Here is a 16,410-nt window from a genome sequence, read left to right on the forward strand (position 1 = left end):
TTTTTGTAACGGTTTGAGAAGGATGGGTGTTAGCTCTTCTCTAAATGTTTGATAGAATTCACCTGTGAAGCCATCTGGTCCTGGACTTTTGTTTGTTGGACGATTTTTAATCACAGTTTCAATTTTATTACTTGTGATTTGTCTGTTCATATTTTCTATTTCTTCCTGATTCAGTTTTGGAAAGTTATACCTTTCTAAGAATTTGTCCATTTCTTCCAGATTGTCCATTTTATTGGCATAGAGTTGCTTGCAGTAGTCTCTTAGGATGCTTTGTATTTCTGTGGTGTCCGTTGTAACTTCTCCTTTTTCGTTTCTAATTTTATTGATTTGAGTCCTCTCCCTCTTTTTCTTGATGAGTCTGGCTAAAGGTTTATCAATTTTGTTTATCTCCTCAAAGAACCAGCTTTTAGTTTTATTGATCTTTGCTATTGTTTTCTTTGTTTCTATTTCATTTATTTCTGCTCTGATCTTTATGATTTCTTTTCTTCTACTAACTTTGGGTTTTGTTTGTTCTTCTTTCTCTAGTTCCTTTAGGTGTAAAGGTCAGATTGTTTATTTGAGATATTTTTTGTTTCTTGAGGTAGGCTTGTATAGCTATAAACTTCCCTCTTAGAACTGCTTTTGCTGCATCCCATAGGTTTTGGATCATCATGTTTTCATTGTCATTTGTCTCTAGGTATTTTTTGATTTCCTCTTTGATTTCTTCAGTGATCTCTTGGTTATTTAGTAATGTATTGTATAGCCTCCATGTGTTTGTGTTTTTTACCGTTTTCCCCTGTAATTTACTTGTAATTTCATAGCATTGTGGTTGGAAAAGATGCTTGATATGATTTCAATTTTCTTAAATTTACTGAGGCTTGATTTGTGACCCAAGATGTGATCTATCCTGGAGAATGTTTCGTGTGCATTTGAGAAGAAAGTGTAATCTGCTGTTTTTGGATGGAATGTCCTATAAATATCAGTTAAATCTATCTGGTCTGTTGTTTCATTTAAAGCTTGTGTTTCCTTATTAATTTTCTGTCTGGATGATCTGTCCATTGGTGTAAGTGAGGTGTTAAAAGTCCTCCATTATAATTGTGTTACTGTCAATTTCCTCTTCTATAGCTGTTAGCATTTGCCTTATTTCTTGAGGTGCTCCTACGTTGGGTGCATATATCTTTATAATTGTTATATCTTCTTCTTGGATTTATCCCTCGATCATTATGTAGTGTCCTTCACTGTCTCTTGTAACATTCTTCATTTTAAAGTCTATTTTATCTGATATGAATATTGCTACTCCAGCTTTCTTTTGATTTCCATTTGCATGGAATATCTTTTTCCATCCCCTCACTTTCAGTCTGTATGTGTCCCTAGGTCTGAAGTGGGTATCTTGTAGACAGCATATATACAGGTCTTGTTTTTGTATCCACTCAGCAAGCGTGTTCTTTTGGTTGGAACATTTAATCCATTCACATTTAGGTAATTTTAATATGTATGTTCCTATGACCATTTTCTTAATTGTTTTGGGTTTGTTTTTTAGGTCCTTTTTCTCTCTGTGTTTCCCACTTAGAGAAGTTCCTTTAGCATTTGTTGTAGAACTGGTTTGGTGGTGCTGAATTCTCTGTGCTTTTGCTTGTCTGTAAAGCTTCTGATTTCTCTGTCGACTCTAAATGAGATCCTTGCTGGGTAGAGTAATCTTGGTATTAGGTTCTTCCCTTTCATCACTTTAAATATGTCGTGCCACTCCCTTCTGGCTTGTAGAGTTTCTGCTGAGAAATCAGCTGTTAACCTTATGCGAGTGCCCTTCTATGTTATATGTCATTTTTTCCTTGTTGCTTTTAATAATTTTTCTTTGTCTTTAATTTTTGTCAGTTTGATTACTGTGTGTCGCAGTGTGTTTCTCATTGGGTTTATCCTGCCTGGGACTCTCTGCGCTTCCTGGACTTGGGTAGCTATTTCCATTCCCATGTTAGGGAAGTTTTCATCTACAATCTCTTCAAATATTTTCTCGGGTCGTTTTTCTCTCTCTCTTCTCCTTCTGGGACCCCTATAATGTGAATGTTGGTGCATTATTTGTTGTCCCAGACCTCTCTTAGTCTGTCTTCATTTCTTTTCATTGTTTATTTTTTTATTCTGTTTTGTGACAGTGAATTCCACCATCCTCTCTTCTAGGTCACTTATCCGTTCTTCCAATCAGTTATTCTGCTGTTGATTCCTTCTAGTGTATTTTTCATTTCAATTATTGTATTGTTCATGTCTGTTTGTTTGTTCTTTAAGTCTTCTCGGTGTTTGTTCTTTAATTCTTCTAGGTCTTTGTTAAACATTTCTTGCATCATCTCGATCTTTGCCTCTATTCTTTTTTCCCAGGTCCTGGATCATCTTCACTGTCATTATTCTGAATTCTTTTTCTGGAAGGTTGCCTATCTCCACTTCACTTAGTTGATATTCTGGGGTTTTATCTTGTTCCTTCATCTGGTACATAGTCCTCTGCCTTTTCATTTTACCTTTCTGTGAATGTGGTTTTTGTTCCACAGGCTGCAGGATTGTAGTTCTTCTTGCTTCTGCTGTCTGTTCTCTGGTGAATGAGGCTATCTAAGAGGCTTGTGCAACTTCCTGATGGAAGGGACTGGTGGTGGGTAGAGCTGGCTGTTGCTCTGGTGAGCAGAACTCAGTAAAACTTTAATCGCCTTGTCTGCTGATGGGTGGGGCTGAGTTCCCTCCCTGTTGGTTGTTTGGCCTCAGGCAACCCAGCATTGGAGCCTACAGGCTCTTTGGTGGGGCTAATGGTGGACTCCAGGAGGGCTCACGCCAAGGAGTACTTCCCAGAACTTCTGCTCCCAGTGTCCTTGTCCCTGTGGTGAGCCACAGCTGGCCCCTGCCTCTGCAGAAGACCCTCCAGCACTAGCAGGTACGTCTGGTTCAGTCTCGTATGGGGTCACTGCACCTTCCCCCTGGGTCCTCATGCGCACACTACTTTGTGTGTGTCCTCTAAGAATGGAGTCTCTGTTTCCCCCAGTCCTGTCGATGTCCTGCAATCACATCCCTCTAGACTTCAAAGTCTGATTCTCTGTGAATTCCTCCTCCTGTTGCCGGACCCCGAGGTTGGTAAGCCTGACGTGGGGCTCAGAATCTTCACTCCAGTGGGTGGACTTCTGTGGTGTAATTGTTCTCCAGTTTGTGAGTCAACCACTCAGTGGTTATGGGATTTGATTTTATTGTAATTGCACCCCTCCTACCGTCTCATCGCAGCTTCTCCTTTGTCTTTGGATGTGAGGTACCTTTCTTGGTGAGTTCCAGTGTCTTCCTGTCGATGACTGCTCAGCTGTTAGTTGTGATTCCGGTGCTCTCGCAAGAGGGAGTGAGCGCACGTCCTTCTACTCCACCAGCTTGAATCAACCTCCGACCACAAGGGATTATAATTACAAAATTTTTCTCTAACGTTGCTGAGAGGAAGATCTGATTCTTGGTTAGTAAATTCACTACTTATAAGTCCTAGTCTTCCAAAAGATAACAGTACCTTTACTATCTTAGTGATCAACTTGTTCTTAAAATATCAGATACTCTGGGCTCAAGAGCCATACTTCCTGCTTCAACATACATAATATAGTTGTTTTATCACAGTAAATATAATGTGCAAAAGCTTTCTTTCATTAGCTGACGTGATCCCTTATTGGCTTACATCCTAAAATTTTCCTACAGCATCTGCGAAGTTAATAAACCAATTATGGAAGTCATCTGGAACCAGAAGAGAGATGACCAAAAAAAAAAATCCTGTTCTCTGAATAACTGATACTGTAATAGATGGTATGTCACAGAACAGTGCTGTTACAAACCCCACTATCATTAAAGGAGAGAGGAAAGTTTTACTTAAAGGAAATACTGATTGTTTATTATCAGTTATGGTGAAGTTCCATGGTAATTCACTCCTGAAACAGTTTGAGCAGTTATGTCTATTGCTTACCTGTCCACAAGCATGGGGCCCTTAGCTCATTTATCATGGGACAAGCAGAGCTCAACTGTCTGCATGAATGAGGACATATTTAGCAATCTTGGGCAAGTTATCTAACCTCTCAGGGTACTAGACTCCTTATTAAAAATGAGAAATTTTGCCATTAACCCATCTTATAGACTTAGGTGAATTACAGGAGAAAACATTATAATTGTTCTAACATTGAACTTTATTATTCACATGTAGTTGAGAAAACAAAGAGAAAGCTAAACCACAATTCAGAATGTGTTACTAATAATCCTGGAATATTCTTAATCTATTAGTGCTAGTATATGGTAGTGTGGAGACGTTAAATATGGGGTTAAGTTAAATGCTTTGTTTGGTGTCTCAACTATCCTGTTTTAAACCCTATTTCTGCAACCTACTAACTGTCTGGTATTGGTAAATTGTACTACTTCTTCGGGTTTCCTTCTTCTCAAATCTTATAGTGAAAACATCATATGATGCTAGTCAGAATTCAATGATGTAATTCAGAAATCACTTCACATAATATTTTAGTGCTCAATAAAAGCAAAGTTTTATTATTCCATTTTATATTTATTTTAATTCAATGATTATATATCTAAGGCAATGAATGAATTTCTTCTCTCTCCTCTCTTGACATATTCCCCAAATCTTGAAATTAACCATAAAAGTACTATAAAAACTGGAAGTAATCAATAATATTTTTTTAAAACAAAAGGAAAACATATACTCTCCCTTTGCTATCCCAGTTTACAGAAAATTCCTGAGACCAGAAGAATTTTCCTCTAAGTCTGCCCCCGATACATAGTGTTCACTGGATCTTGGGCAAGTCAGTCAATCTCCCTTAGAAGGTTCAGTTTCTACAACCATAAAATAAGAAAGTCATGTTGACATGCTCAGTTCACTAGGCATGTGTAAGAACTAGAGCCTCATGTTACAGCAAAAATTCTATCACCTTAAAAATCTTATTTACTATTCAGATCCTTTAACCTAGTAATCCCATTTCTTGGAATTTATTCTTAGAAAATAATTCTCAAGTAGAAAGAAAAATTGTGTTCCAAAATGCTTACAATGACCCCTCTCAACAATATATTATAAACATTTCTAAAGTTACAGAATATTTAAATACTTAAATAACCAGTAAATAATTTCTACCTTCAATATATGAGCTTTATCACAGATCTCCTTCTCTATCCATCAATTTATCCAATCATAGATCCACTTTATTTTTTGATACTTATATTGAGATGATCGTATAGTTGTTGTTGTTGTTTTTCTAATTCTCTTAATATGGTGAGTTGCACTGATTGATTTTTGTATTCCTAGAATAAACTCTACTTGATAATAATACATTATCTTTTTTATATGTTGCTGGATTTATTTTGCTAATATTTTGTTAATATTTTTGCAGCTATGTTCATGAGAGACATCTGTTATTTTCTTTATTGTAACCACTTTTGCCAGGGTTTGGTAATAGTCTGTCCTGGTCTCATAAAACAAATTGCAAAGTGTTCTCTCCTCTATTTTCTAAAAGGTTTTGTGTAAGATGGGTTTTATTTCTCCCTTAAATATTTGATAGAACTCATCTCTATATTTTTTTTCTTAAGGGTAAGTCTACTAGCTTTCCGATTGTTCTTCCTTCTCTGTAACATATCTATTGTTATCTTATTGCTTTCAAGATTTTCTCTTTATCTTTGATTTTCATCAGTTAGACTATGATGTGCTTATATACAATTATCTTTGTATTTATTCATTTTGACCTTTTTGACTCCAAGGATTTGAATATGTACGTTGGATATGTAGTTTGATATTTTTCAAAAAATTTGAACATTTTATCTATTTTCCTCAAATAATTTTTCTGATTTGTTCTTTCTTTCCTAAGTTACTGGGAAATCTAAAAATAGAATTACCATATGATCCAGCAATTCCACTCCTGGGCATATATCCGGACAAAACTATAACTCAAAACGATACATGGGGCTTCCCTGGTGGCTCAGTGGTTAAGAATCCGCCTGCCAATGCAGGGGACATGGGTTTGAGCCCTGGTCCGGGAAGATCCCACATGCCGTGGAGAAACTAAGCCCATGCACCACAACTACTGAGTCTGCTCTCTAGAGCCCACAAGCCACAACTACTGAAGCCTGCGTGCCACCACTACTGAAGCCCACATGCCACAACTACTGAGCCCATGCGCTGCAACTACTGAAGCCCGCGTGCCTAGAGCCTGTGCTCCATACAAGAGAAGCCACCGCAATGAGAAGCCCATGCACTGCAACAAAAAGTAGGCCCTGCTCACTGCAACTAGAGAAAGCCTGCATGCAGCAACAAAGACCCAATGCAGCCAAAAATAAATAAATTAATTAATTAATTTAAAAAAAAGATACATGCACCCCTATGTTCATAGCAGCACTATTCACAATAGCCAAGACATGGAAACAACCTAAATGTCCGTCAACAGTTGAATGGATAAAGAAGATGTAGTACATATATACAATGGAATACTACTCAGCCACAAAACAAAGAATCGCATAATGCCATTTACCTCAACTTGGAAGCAACTAGAGATTATCATACTAAGTGAAGTCAGAAAGAAAAAGACAAATACCATATGATATCACTTATATGTTGAATCTAAAATATGACACAAATAAACTTATCTATGAAATAAAATCAGACTCCCAGACATAGAGAAGAGCCTTGTGGTTGCCAAGGGGGAAGGGGTGTGGGGGAGGAATGGATTGGGAGTTTGGAATTAGCAGATGCAAACTATTATATATAGAATGGATAAACAACAAGGTCCTACTGTATAGCACAGGGAACTATATCCAATATCTTGTGATAAACCATAATGGAAAAAAATATGAAAAAGAATATATATACATAATTATATATGCATATATAACTGAATCACTTTGCTGTATAGCAGAAATTAACAAAACATTGTTAATCAACTGTACTTCAATAAAATAAATTTTAAAATAAATAAATAACTAATCCAGCTTTCCTACTACCACCCTCACCTAATTCAGTGCATCTTAATTAAGGTTATTTCCCTGTGAAACTAATCATAGATGTGGTCTCAGTGGTGTACTTGGCACTTCTGCCCTCCTCAGACTCACTCATCACTGCTGCCTTGACCCCGAGATGAATGGCTTGATTCCTCACATTGTTGAAAGTGTTCCAGGCCACTCTTCTGTGACTTTTCTATTCTGCTCATAAGACCCATGCACTGAAGCTCTTCAGCTATATCTCCCACCCCTACATTCTAATGAAACCCCATTTTCTAGTTCTGAGCTTCTTCACAGGTCCTTTAAGAAAGGAGACCCAGGCACTCTCAGATTTCTGGGCACAGCTTTATTCTTAGAGTCTTGACTCAAATGGAATGTCTCAGTTCAAACATGTTCATCTTTTAAATGAGCTGTCTACGTTGTTTGGCTCCACAAGCTCCCCCCGAATTTTTTTTTTTAAATGTGTGTGCCCTAGAAGTAAATGATCAATGTTCTTAGTATCCATATAAACCAGATATGAGTCTATGACTGCAACTTTGGTAGTTTTAAATACAGTCAACAAAACTAAAGATGATTTTAAATTTTGTTTTTCCTTGACAATAAAACAATCAAAATATGTGCTATGCTTCCATATAAATGGTTCTATTTCTTTGCTTGAAATGCAGAAGGAAAGCGTACCATAGTTTTTACCCTTGAGATGATAAAACAGTGCGGGACTCAAGACCAACACCTTAAAATAATAGTGTTCTTTCCAAGAAACACTTTGGGCATTTATGTGGCTCAAATTATAAAGGGTTTACAGTTTCAGAAGACATATTGCTCTTTAGGTGGTAATTACTGAGAATAACCTGGAATGAGATAATTTGTCCATAAAATACTCAATATCTATAAATATCTGCATATCTGTGGATATAAAATATCTATAATAACATAGTAGTTATGCATACTACAAACCTATAATCAATTTTCTCCAAAATCACAAAATGAACCCCACTCTATTTCACCAAATTCTGATGTGAAAATGAAAGATACATGAATAATATCAAACACATATTATACATGCTGATCATCACATGTTTTCATATAGCTTATCTTATTTAAGTGTCACAATAATCTAGAGGCAGGATGGGGCAGGTATTTTATTTAACAGTGAAAAAAGTGAGGCTCAGTGTGGTCAAGTGCCTTATTAAAGGTCAGACAGCTAGTTAATTATCCTACCACTCTAATTTGGCTCCTGCAACAGAACTGAGACATCAAGACACTTCAGTAAGTTTAAGTGTCTGATCAATAATTCAAGGAGCTACTCATTGAATGGGCAACATTTATGGATACATTAAAAGGTATCACTTCTCTAAGAGGCACTATCAAAGGTCATGTAATAGCTGCAGCTCAACCCACCTTGTCATAATTATCCTTCTAAATAAATTATTCCGATTAGGAATTACATGCCCATTAGCTTCAGGTAAAATGTTGATAAGCACATTTATTCTCAAGCTGCTCACTAAGCACATTAATATGTATTTTCTCAAATATAATAAATAAATATACTTCAAACACGAACAGATGAAGGCATCAGAACAGTCCATTCAAGAACAGGGAAAGAGCAAATTAGCTTGCCGGTTTCAGCAAACCTACAATATTAGGTCTGTACTTCCAGAATGTCATTTCAGGATAAACATCTTTTGGGAGGTAGCTACACAGCTGCTTTCACAGCAGAGTTAGGCTTGCCTGTGGTGCTATCAATGAACAGCAGATGTGTGCTGGTGAGCTGGGATCAGTGACTTTAATTACAAGAGTAAAATGATCTCTGAAAAAGAAAAAAGCCCAGTGTTATCAGTCACTTTTGTGAAATTCCCACACACTGCGTAACTAATCGTGTGTGAGAATTGGCTCCATTCTGAACGATGTGGAAGGGAGGGACCACAACATTTGCCTACTGGTGCTGTTTGAATAATTTTATGTTTTCTAGAAAACCTCAGGAAAGAAAAGCCTGCAGTCTTCAAACTCTCAAGAAAGTCTTTTAAACTTAGTTATGTGGTTATTGGTAATCGGGGAGTGGAGAAAGTGAAAACAAAAAGTTCTTAAGTGATTATGATGTCTTTCCTTTCCATTTAAAATTAAATTTAAAAATGAATTGAATATATTGATTTAAATCAACAAAATTAATAAAGAATAAATTAGCAAAGTGTCAGCATTATTCTTCAAACCAAGTATCTACAGAGTATTATTTTTTGCTGAGGAATTATGTATCATTAATACTGTTTGGGATGTAAAAACAAATAGTTCCAAATCTTGGAGTCAGTTAGATCTGGATTCAAATCTCCAGCAGCTGCTCAAAAGCTGTGAGGACTGAAGAATACACAGTAAATTCCTTTGGTCACAAAAGAAACCATCCTAAGCAAATAGGGAAGGGCATTTGAATCTAATAAATAATTGGATAATAAATTCTTGGGAAGCATCAGAACCCGGACATTTCCAAGGACCTCAGCAATAAAAATAGGGGAACTTTTCCCTGAAGCTCTGCCATTAAATGTCTCAATTCCTGTTGGAGGTCACAGTAATGTTCACATGGAGGAGAGACCAACACTCTGAGCCTCTTTTTAAGTTGAATATGTTGAGATGAAGCTTGTTTTATGGATCCATGATACCCTTGGCCCACATCCAGAAGTGGTAAAAGGTCTACTGTAGGTGGGGGAGCATGCCCACGTGCAGAGCATCAATATTTTATGTGTATGTGTATGTGTGTATATAATCTATATTATGTTATATATATTATTATATTTTACATATATATAGAGAGAGACATACAGACAGATAGACAGACACAGAAGACAGAGAGACAGAGATTTATTATAAGGAACTAATTTACATGGTTATGGAGGCTGACAATTCCCAACATCTGCAGACAGCAAGCTGGAGAGTCGATGGTGTAGTTCCAGTCTGAAGACAGGAAAACAAACAGTGTCCCAACTCAAGGTAGTCAGGCAGAGGAATTCCCTCTGACTTGAGGGAGAGTAAGCCTTCTCACTCTATTCAAACCGTTTTATCTTGTACTTAGCAACCTTAGATTAAATGACAGCAAAATAAGGGACTGAGCTAATACCTCTACAGATGTAATTTTAGGAATCCCATGAAAATCCTTGATGCACCCCCAAATAAATATCCTTATTAGTTTCATATATGAAATGACTTTTAATTTAAAATAGCATTTGCATCAATTATAATAGACAAGGGTTTAAATGTAATGCAAATCCACCTGAAAAGTCTATGTCAGTATATTAACCACAAGGCTTCTTACTTGGAGTAATGGAAACATAATTTCAAGCTTGTTGAGAGGAAAAAAATATCATTTGACTATGTTACTGAAAACTTAAAAAAATCAGAAATAGCTGAATCTAGGGGTTCAAATTATGTTAAGAAATGTACAAATACATTATCTTTCTCTCTCTCTCTCTCTCTCTCCTGCTTTTCTCTGGGACACTTTCATTCTCTGGCAGTTTCTCTTCTCTTGGTGGGAAAGACAATAAACCTTCCAGGTTCACAGGCTGCTTGCAATCTCAGAAGAACAGAGCTCCTACCCTTCCCGGAATCTAAGCCTATCTCGTAAGAGAGGCCTCTAATGGCCCTGATTGGGAGGCAAGGCCCTTCGATGAGGTGCCCCCCTGCTTTATCACATTGTGTCTGAGAGGCATAGCACCCCACATGAAGGGATGCAGAAAAGACTAAATGAGTAACAAGTCTTTGGCAATGATTGACATTCAGACTAGAGTTTGAGTAACGTTCTGATCCCTTCCTGGGAACAGGTTTAAGTTAAAAACAAAAACAAAAAAAAACAAGGAGAAAGAATGCAGACACTGGGAACTGAAGACATTTATAATGGCGTGATAGCAGGATTAAAGCAGGAAACTAGGAAACGTAAGTATTGACAGAAGCAAATGAAACCAGGTAAACCCTTACTGTATTTCAGGCTCTACAATTTTCATCACTAAAATGTCAACACTGACATTTATTTTACAAACAAAAAAAATAGCCTCAGAAAATGTGTTTATGGTTCTTATTCCTTTTTTGTTTGCTTTTTTTTTTTTTTCCTTGACTTAAATATGTTTATAGGATAGAAGTACATATCTGTCAGTCACTGAGTAACTAGCAATGAATCTGAGTGTTTTACATGTGCGTGCAAATTTAGGGAGGAGGGGTCAAAGTTAGTTTTTGCTACGTAACAAATCACCTTGAAAGTCAATGGTTTAAATTACAATGATTTACTGTTATTTACATAAATAAAAAATGATTTATCAACACCATTTATGATTCTGTGGATTGACTGGGTGATTTCAATGTTGGTTTTTCCAGGTCTGACTTACGTGGCTGAATTGTTGCAGGCTGTTAGCTGGGAAGCTCAGTTTTTCACGTGGTCTCACATCCTCCAAGAAGCCATCCCAGCTTCTTTGTGTGTCTCAGGGAAGTGTCCGAGAGTGTTAAGGTGGACACTGCAAGACCTTTTAAGACTTAGCTTTGGAAGTCTCCTAAAGTCACTTCAGAGTAAGTCTGTCGGTCAACATAAGTCATAAGGCCGGTATTGTTTCAAGGTTGAGTAAATAGACCCTACGCCTTAATGAAAGGACTGACAATGTCACACTGCAGACTTGGGTGCACACTGGGATGGGAAGAATCTGTGGCCATATTTTGTGATCTATCATATACCCTAAACTTCAAGATTCAGGTAAAAAGTGATTTAGAAAAGACATCCTGGTCAATACTTACTATATTTTAGATCTCTCCTAGATCTTTAAATATAGATCTTTTCTGAGATAAACACGATGTTCTATTCATCAGACAACACTGATGGTCAGTCAGTGACCATCAGTGAGTCATCTAGTGGTCAGCAATTCAATAAACTATATTTGCAAAACTTCAACTTTTAATTTAATATTTTTATCCATTTTAATTTAAATTCTTGGCACATCAGTTAGCCTCGGGATTGAAAGAGTAAACACAAACATAAATTATCACTTTGTCAAGTTCAACAAACGCCATGTTCATATACTCAGAACCCCTAATGTAGATTCATGAATTATTCATTAAAGCTATTTGTTAACCAGGGTGGCTATGCTTTTGCTAGCGATTTTAAGGTGAACAAGAAAAGAATTTTCTAGTTCTTGATCTCACAATCCAGTTATGAGGCTGAATATAAAGGTATTAGTAAAATACTGTGGGAAATGAGGTTAGCCATTAACCAGAGATTATCCAAAAGATAAGAAGTAGGCAACATTCCTTAAGAGCTTACTATATTAATTAGCTCATTTTTTAGTTTATACTGTGAGTTGACTAACTATAGCTATATACAGGTTCTGAGCACCCAATTCCAATGTGTGTGTGTGGTTTTCCTTACATACCATTCAAATCTTGGGCACCAGCTGGGTGTCCTATAATTCATCTACATTGTGACACTCTACCTTGAGATAACAAAAGATCCCACAGGGTAAGAGCTCAGTCCTAGAAGACTCTTCCCCACCCCCCTGCCCCACCACTTCAGAGGCCAGTTGAAAGTCCATGTTGTCACCTGTATATTGGAGGCTCTGACAATCCCCCCTCTTCAGGTTCAATTAATTTGCTAGAGCAGCTCATAGAACTCAGAGAAATATTTCACTTGGTAGATAACCAGTTTATTATAAAATGATACAACTCAGGAACAGCCAAATGGAAGAGATGTCTAGGGCAAGGTATGGTAGAAGGGCGCAGAGCTTCCTCTCCAAGCTGCCACTCTCCCCAGATTGCCACTTGTTCACCAACTGGGAAGCTCTCCATCCTTTTGTATTTTTATGGAGGCTTCATTACATAGACTCAATTGATTAAATCATTGGCCATTGGTGACTGATTCAGTTTCCAGCCCCCCTCCCCTCCCCAGAGGTGGAAGGTGGGGGTGGGACTAAAAATTCCAACCCCCGAATCACATGGTTGGTTCTCCTGGCAACCAGCCCCCATCCTCAGGTGTGGTCCAAAGTCACCTGATTAACATTAAAAAAAAAAAGACACCTTTATGGTTCACATCACTTAGGAAATGACAAGGATTTTAGGAACTATGTGCCAGAAATGAGGACAAAGAACAAATGTGTATTTCTTATTATAAATCACAGTATCACAGTATGCCTTTTTTCTTCTTCTTTTTCTTATTTTTTTTAAGTTTAGGAGATCTGAGCTAAGCTTGGAGATATCAAATAAGTTTCTGAAGAACATACACAGCTAGTAAAGGCTGTTACTAATATTCAAAACCAGGTAGATCTGACTGCAAATCCCCCTTTTATACAAATTATATAAATTGTAACAACCTATTTATAATTTGATGTCTGTGGTGATAGTTATCTGTTGCTGCAAAATGTATTACTGCAAACTTAGTGGTTTAAGAAAATATAGCTTTATTGTCTCATAAATTCAATGGGCTAAGAATTCAGACCCACTTTGCTAGCATCTCTGCTTTAGGGTCTTATCTGACTGCATCAAGGAGTTGGCCAGGCTGTGTTCTCATCTGAATTCTTGACTGGGGAAGAAATCATTTCCATGATCACTCAGGTTGTTGATATATTTCATTTCCACGTGATTGTAGGGCTGAGAGCTTTAGTTTCTTACTGACTATCAGCTGGAGGGCACCCTCAGCTCCTAAAGGCTGCCCACAGTTCCCTCCCATGTGGCCCTCTTTACAGGCAGTTCACAACAAGGCAGCTTGCTTCCTTTGGCCAGCAGGAGAGCAAGAGTGAGTCAGCTAGCAAGAAGAGTCCTATACAGTATAACAGAATGACAGAAGTAAACTCTCACCACTTTTGTCATGGTCAATGGATAAGAAGCAGGTCCTCCCACAATCAAGGGAAGGGGACCATACAAGGTGTAAATGCTGAGCTACGAGGTACACGGAGTCACCTTAAGGTCTGTCTACCATACTGATTGCAGACATTAGCACTGATTGGGGGTATACTCATGGGCTTCTAAGCTTATGAATTTTCAGGTGCCACAGGGAATGCACACATATCACGCACACAATGCAACATCTTCTCATCTTAACATATACCACACCCCTCTTAAGCTTCACAGAAACTTTTGCAAAAACATTTCAGTCTTGGCAGCAAACTTTTGGGTTTTAATCCAAAAGGAAACAAACTTTATCCTTACTACCTCTTAGTCAGCAAAGAGTCTGGCAGTGGGGGGGCAGGGGGGAAGAAAGGCAGCAAAGAGTCTGGCAGGGCAGGGGGGAGAAGGAGGGCTGCTAAGAAAAAACAATCAATTATGTTCCCCTCAAGAGTAAAAGCAGAAGGACACATCTTTTATCACAGACTTTTGCAGGCCACAAAACAGTCCAAAACATGCACAGCAATTCTATCATGAAGGTAGCCCTGCCACCCACTAAAAGGTTACTTAGCTGGACTGGCAAACAATGTGTATTGAAGAAGGTTTGTGTCAGATGAATCCTTTTGACTTGAGTGCAGTGATGAACATTTTGAACCAACTAATTTACCTTTCAATTTCCATTCTCTTCTTACCTATCACTACTATTATTATTTACTCTGGTACAATAACTTTTGTTAACTAGCTAAATGGAATAGGATTCTTACAGATTAAGTGCTGTGCCCAAAAAACTGCTTTACTTTTATCAACATTATTTTTTGTAGCTATTACTCATCAGCGAACCGGGATATCCTAATGGCTTTCTTCATATTGTCCTTCATTTATATTCCTTGGCATTGTTTCTCCTGAAACTTTTCCACTACAAGCTAAGCAGTTCTTTTCACTTTTCCTTTTAAGAAATCTCTCTGTCCCCCAAACATCTCCTATCATCTTCAGGGCTCTCTTCCTATGTAATTCTAGATAAGAACAGGACATTGATTTATAGGTAGTCTTCATCCACCGCCGTGGAGAAGCAAAGAGAAGTGCTACATCTTGTGAATAATTACTTTAGAAAACCAACCCAAAATGTAGCAGGATAAAGCAACGGAATTCATGCTTCATCTCATTCATTTTGACAGTTGCAAGAATCCAGGTCCCATTGTGCTGCTATTAAAACTACAGGCAGAGGCTGGCAAAAAGGAAAAGACATGTTACTGTCAAAGCAACTCTCATTGCAGCTGAAGGACCTAAATTTTGCCTGAGTAGGACACCAAGCTACTTTCTGTGTTCTTGGCAAATTAATGACTATGAAGGGGATTCTCAATGATTTTCCAATTATGACCATTGAATAAATAAATAATCCACTAACACCTGTCATACACGGACCACACATTTCCTTTGATACCCATTTATGATTCCTCCAGGTTGACCTTTGTTCTCAGGTGAGGGCTCTCTAGAGCCAGGGACAAAAATGCTATAGATCTCGGGATGTAGGAAAGGAACAGGAAAGATTATCTTTGTCTTTCATTTGGTTTCTCTTTTGGGCATAAGTTTGGAATAGAAAAATAATTAGAAGTGCTCTGCAAAGATGAGATGGAAAACTATAAAAAATAAAGACAAATATGTCTAAATTTAACAAATTAACACACAGAGTTTTAAGAATATTTCTGAAGACCCATGAATTAACAACCTTAAAAATAGAAATTATTAAAATTAAAAGCCAGAAATTATTCAAATAAATCTGTCCAGGGAGTGGGGGGTAGAGGCAAGAAGCTGTGGGGTGAGAAATTGTTGCTTTTAAATAAATCAGTAGTTTCTTTTAACTATGCCATGTATTACTTTGATAAATGTAATTATTAAAGATACTACAAAATATGGCTATAAAATAAAACATGATTTTGTATAGAATGTGAACTAAGTTAATTAAATAATAATATAAATTTTCACACTTATTTTCTACCTGGGAACTAATAATAATAATAATAATATAGGGAGGTCAAAGTTTGTTGCTCCATTTGTCAAGGAAAAAAATTGAGATTCAAAAATAGTGAGGAAGGGCTTCCCTGGTGGTGCAGTGGTTGAGAGTCCGCCTGCCAATGCAGGGGACACGGGTTCGAGCCCTGGTCTGGGAAGATCCCACATGCCACGGAGCAACTAGGCTCGTGAGCCACAACTACTGAGCCTGCGCATCTGGAGCCTGTGCTCCGCAACAAGAGAGGCCGCGATAGTGAGAGGCCCGTGCACTGCGATGAAGAGTGGCCCCCGCTCGCCACAACTAGAGGAAGCCCTCGCATAGAAACTAAGACCCAACACAGCCAAAAATAAATAAATAAATAAATAAGTAAATTTATTTAAAAAAAGAAAATAGTGAGGAAATCCTCCAAGATTACTCAAGATTACTCAGAGACCTGGCGATGAGGACAAAACCTAGGTTCCTGACTTGGAGGTCAGCATTCTTCCCATCTGCCCCTCACCTGATAAAGGGGATGTTCCAAGGACCATTCACGAGAGCTAAACGATTATATGGCAAGTGACGGGAAAAGAAAGCCATCTTTACCCACAGAGACACTGTCCTAG

At 37.7% G+C, this 16,410-nt stretch overlaps 1 long non-coding RNA gene across 1 annotated transcript; it reads left to right on the top strand.

Annotated features, from left to right (window-relative positions):
* Nucleotides 1-218: 218 nt before the first annotated feature.
* On the top strand, nucleotides 219-16,180 carry LOC309636034. The gene is made up of 2 exons (XR_014249197.1): nucleotides 219-10,905; nucleotides 11,311-16,180. It is a non-coding gene; the product is annotated as an uncharacterized lncRNA (long non-coding RNA).
* Nucleotides 16,181-16,410: the final 230 nt, after the last annotated feature.

This window comes from Balaenoptera borealis (assembly GCF_965194805.1).
Source record: "Balaenoptera borealis genome assembly, chromosome: 10".
Lineage (NCBI taxonomy): Eukaryota > Metazoa > Chordata > Mammalia > Artiodactyla > Balaenopteridae > Balaenoptera > Balaenoptera borealis.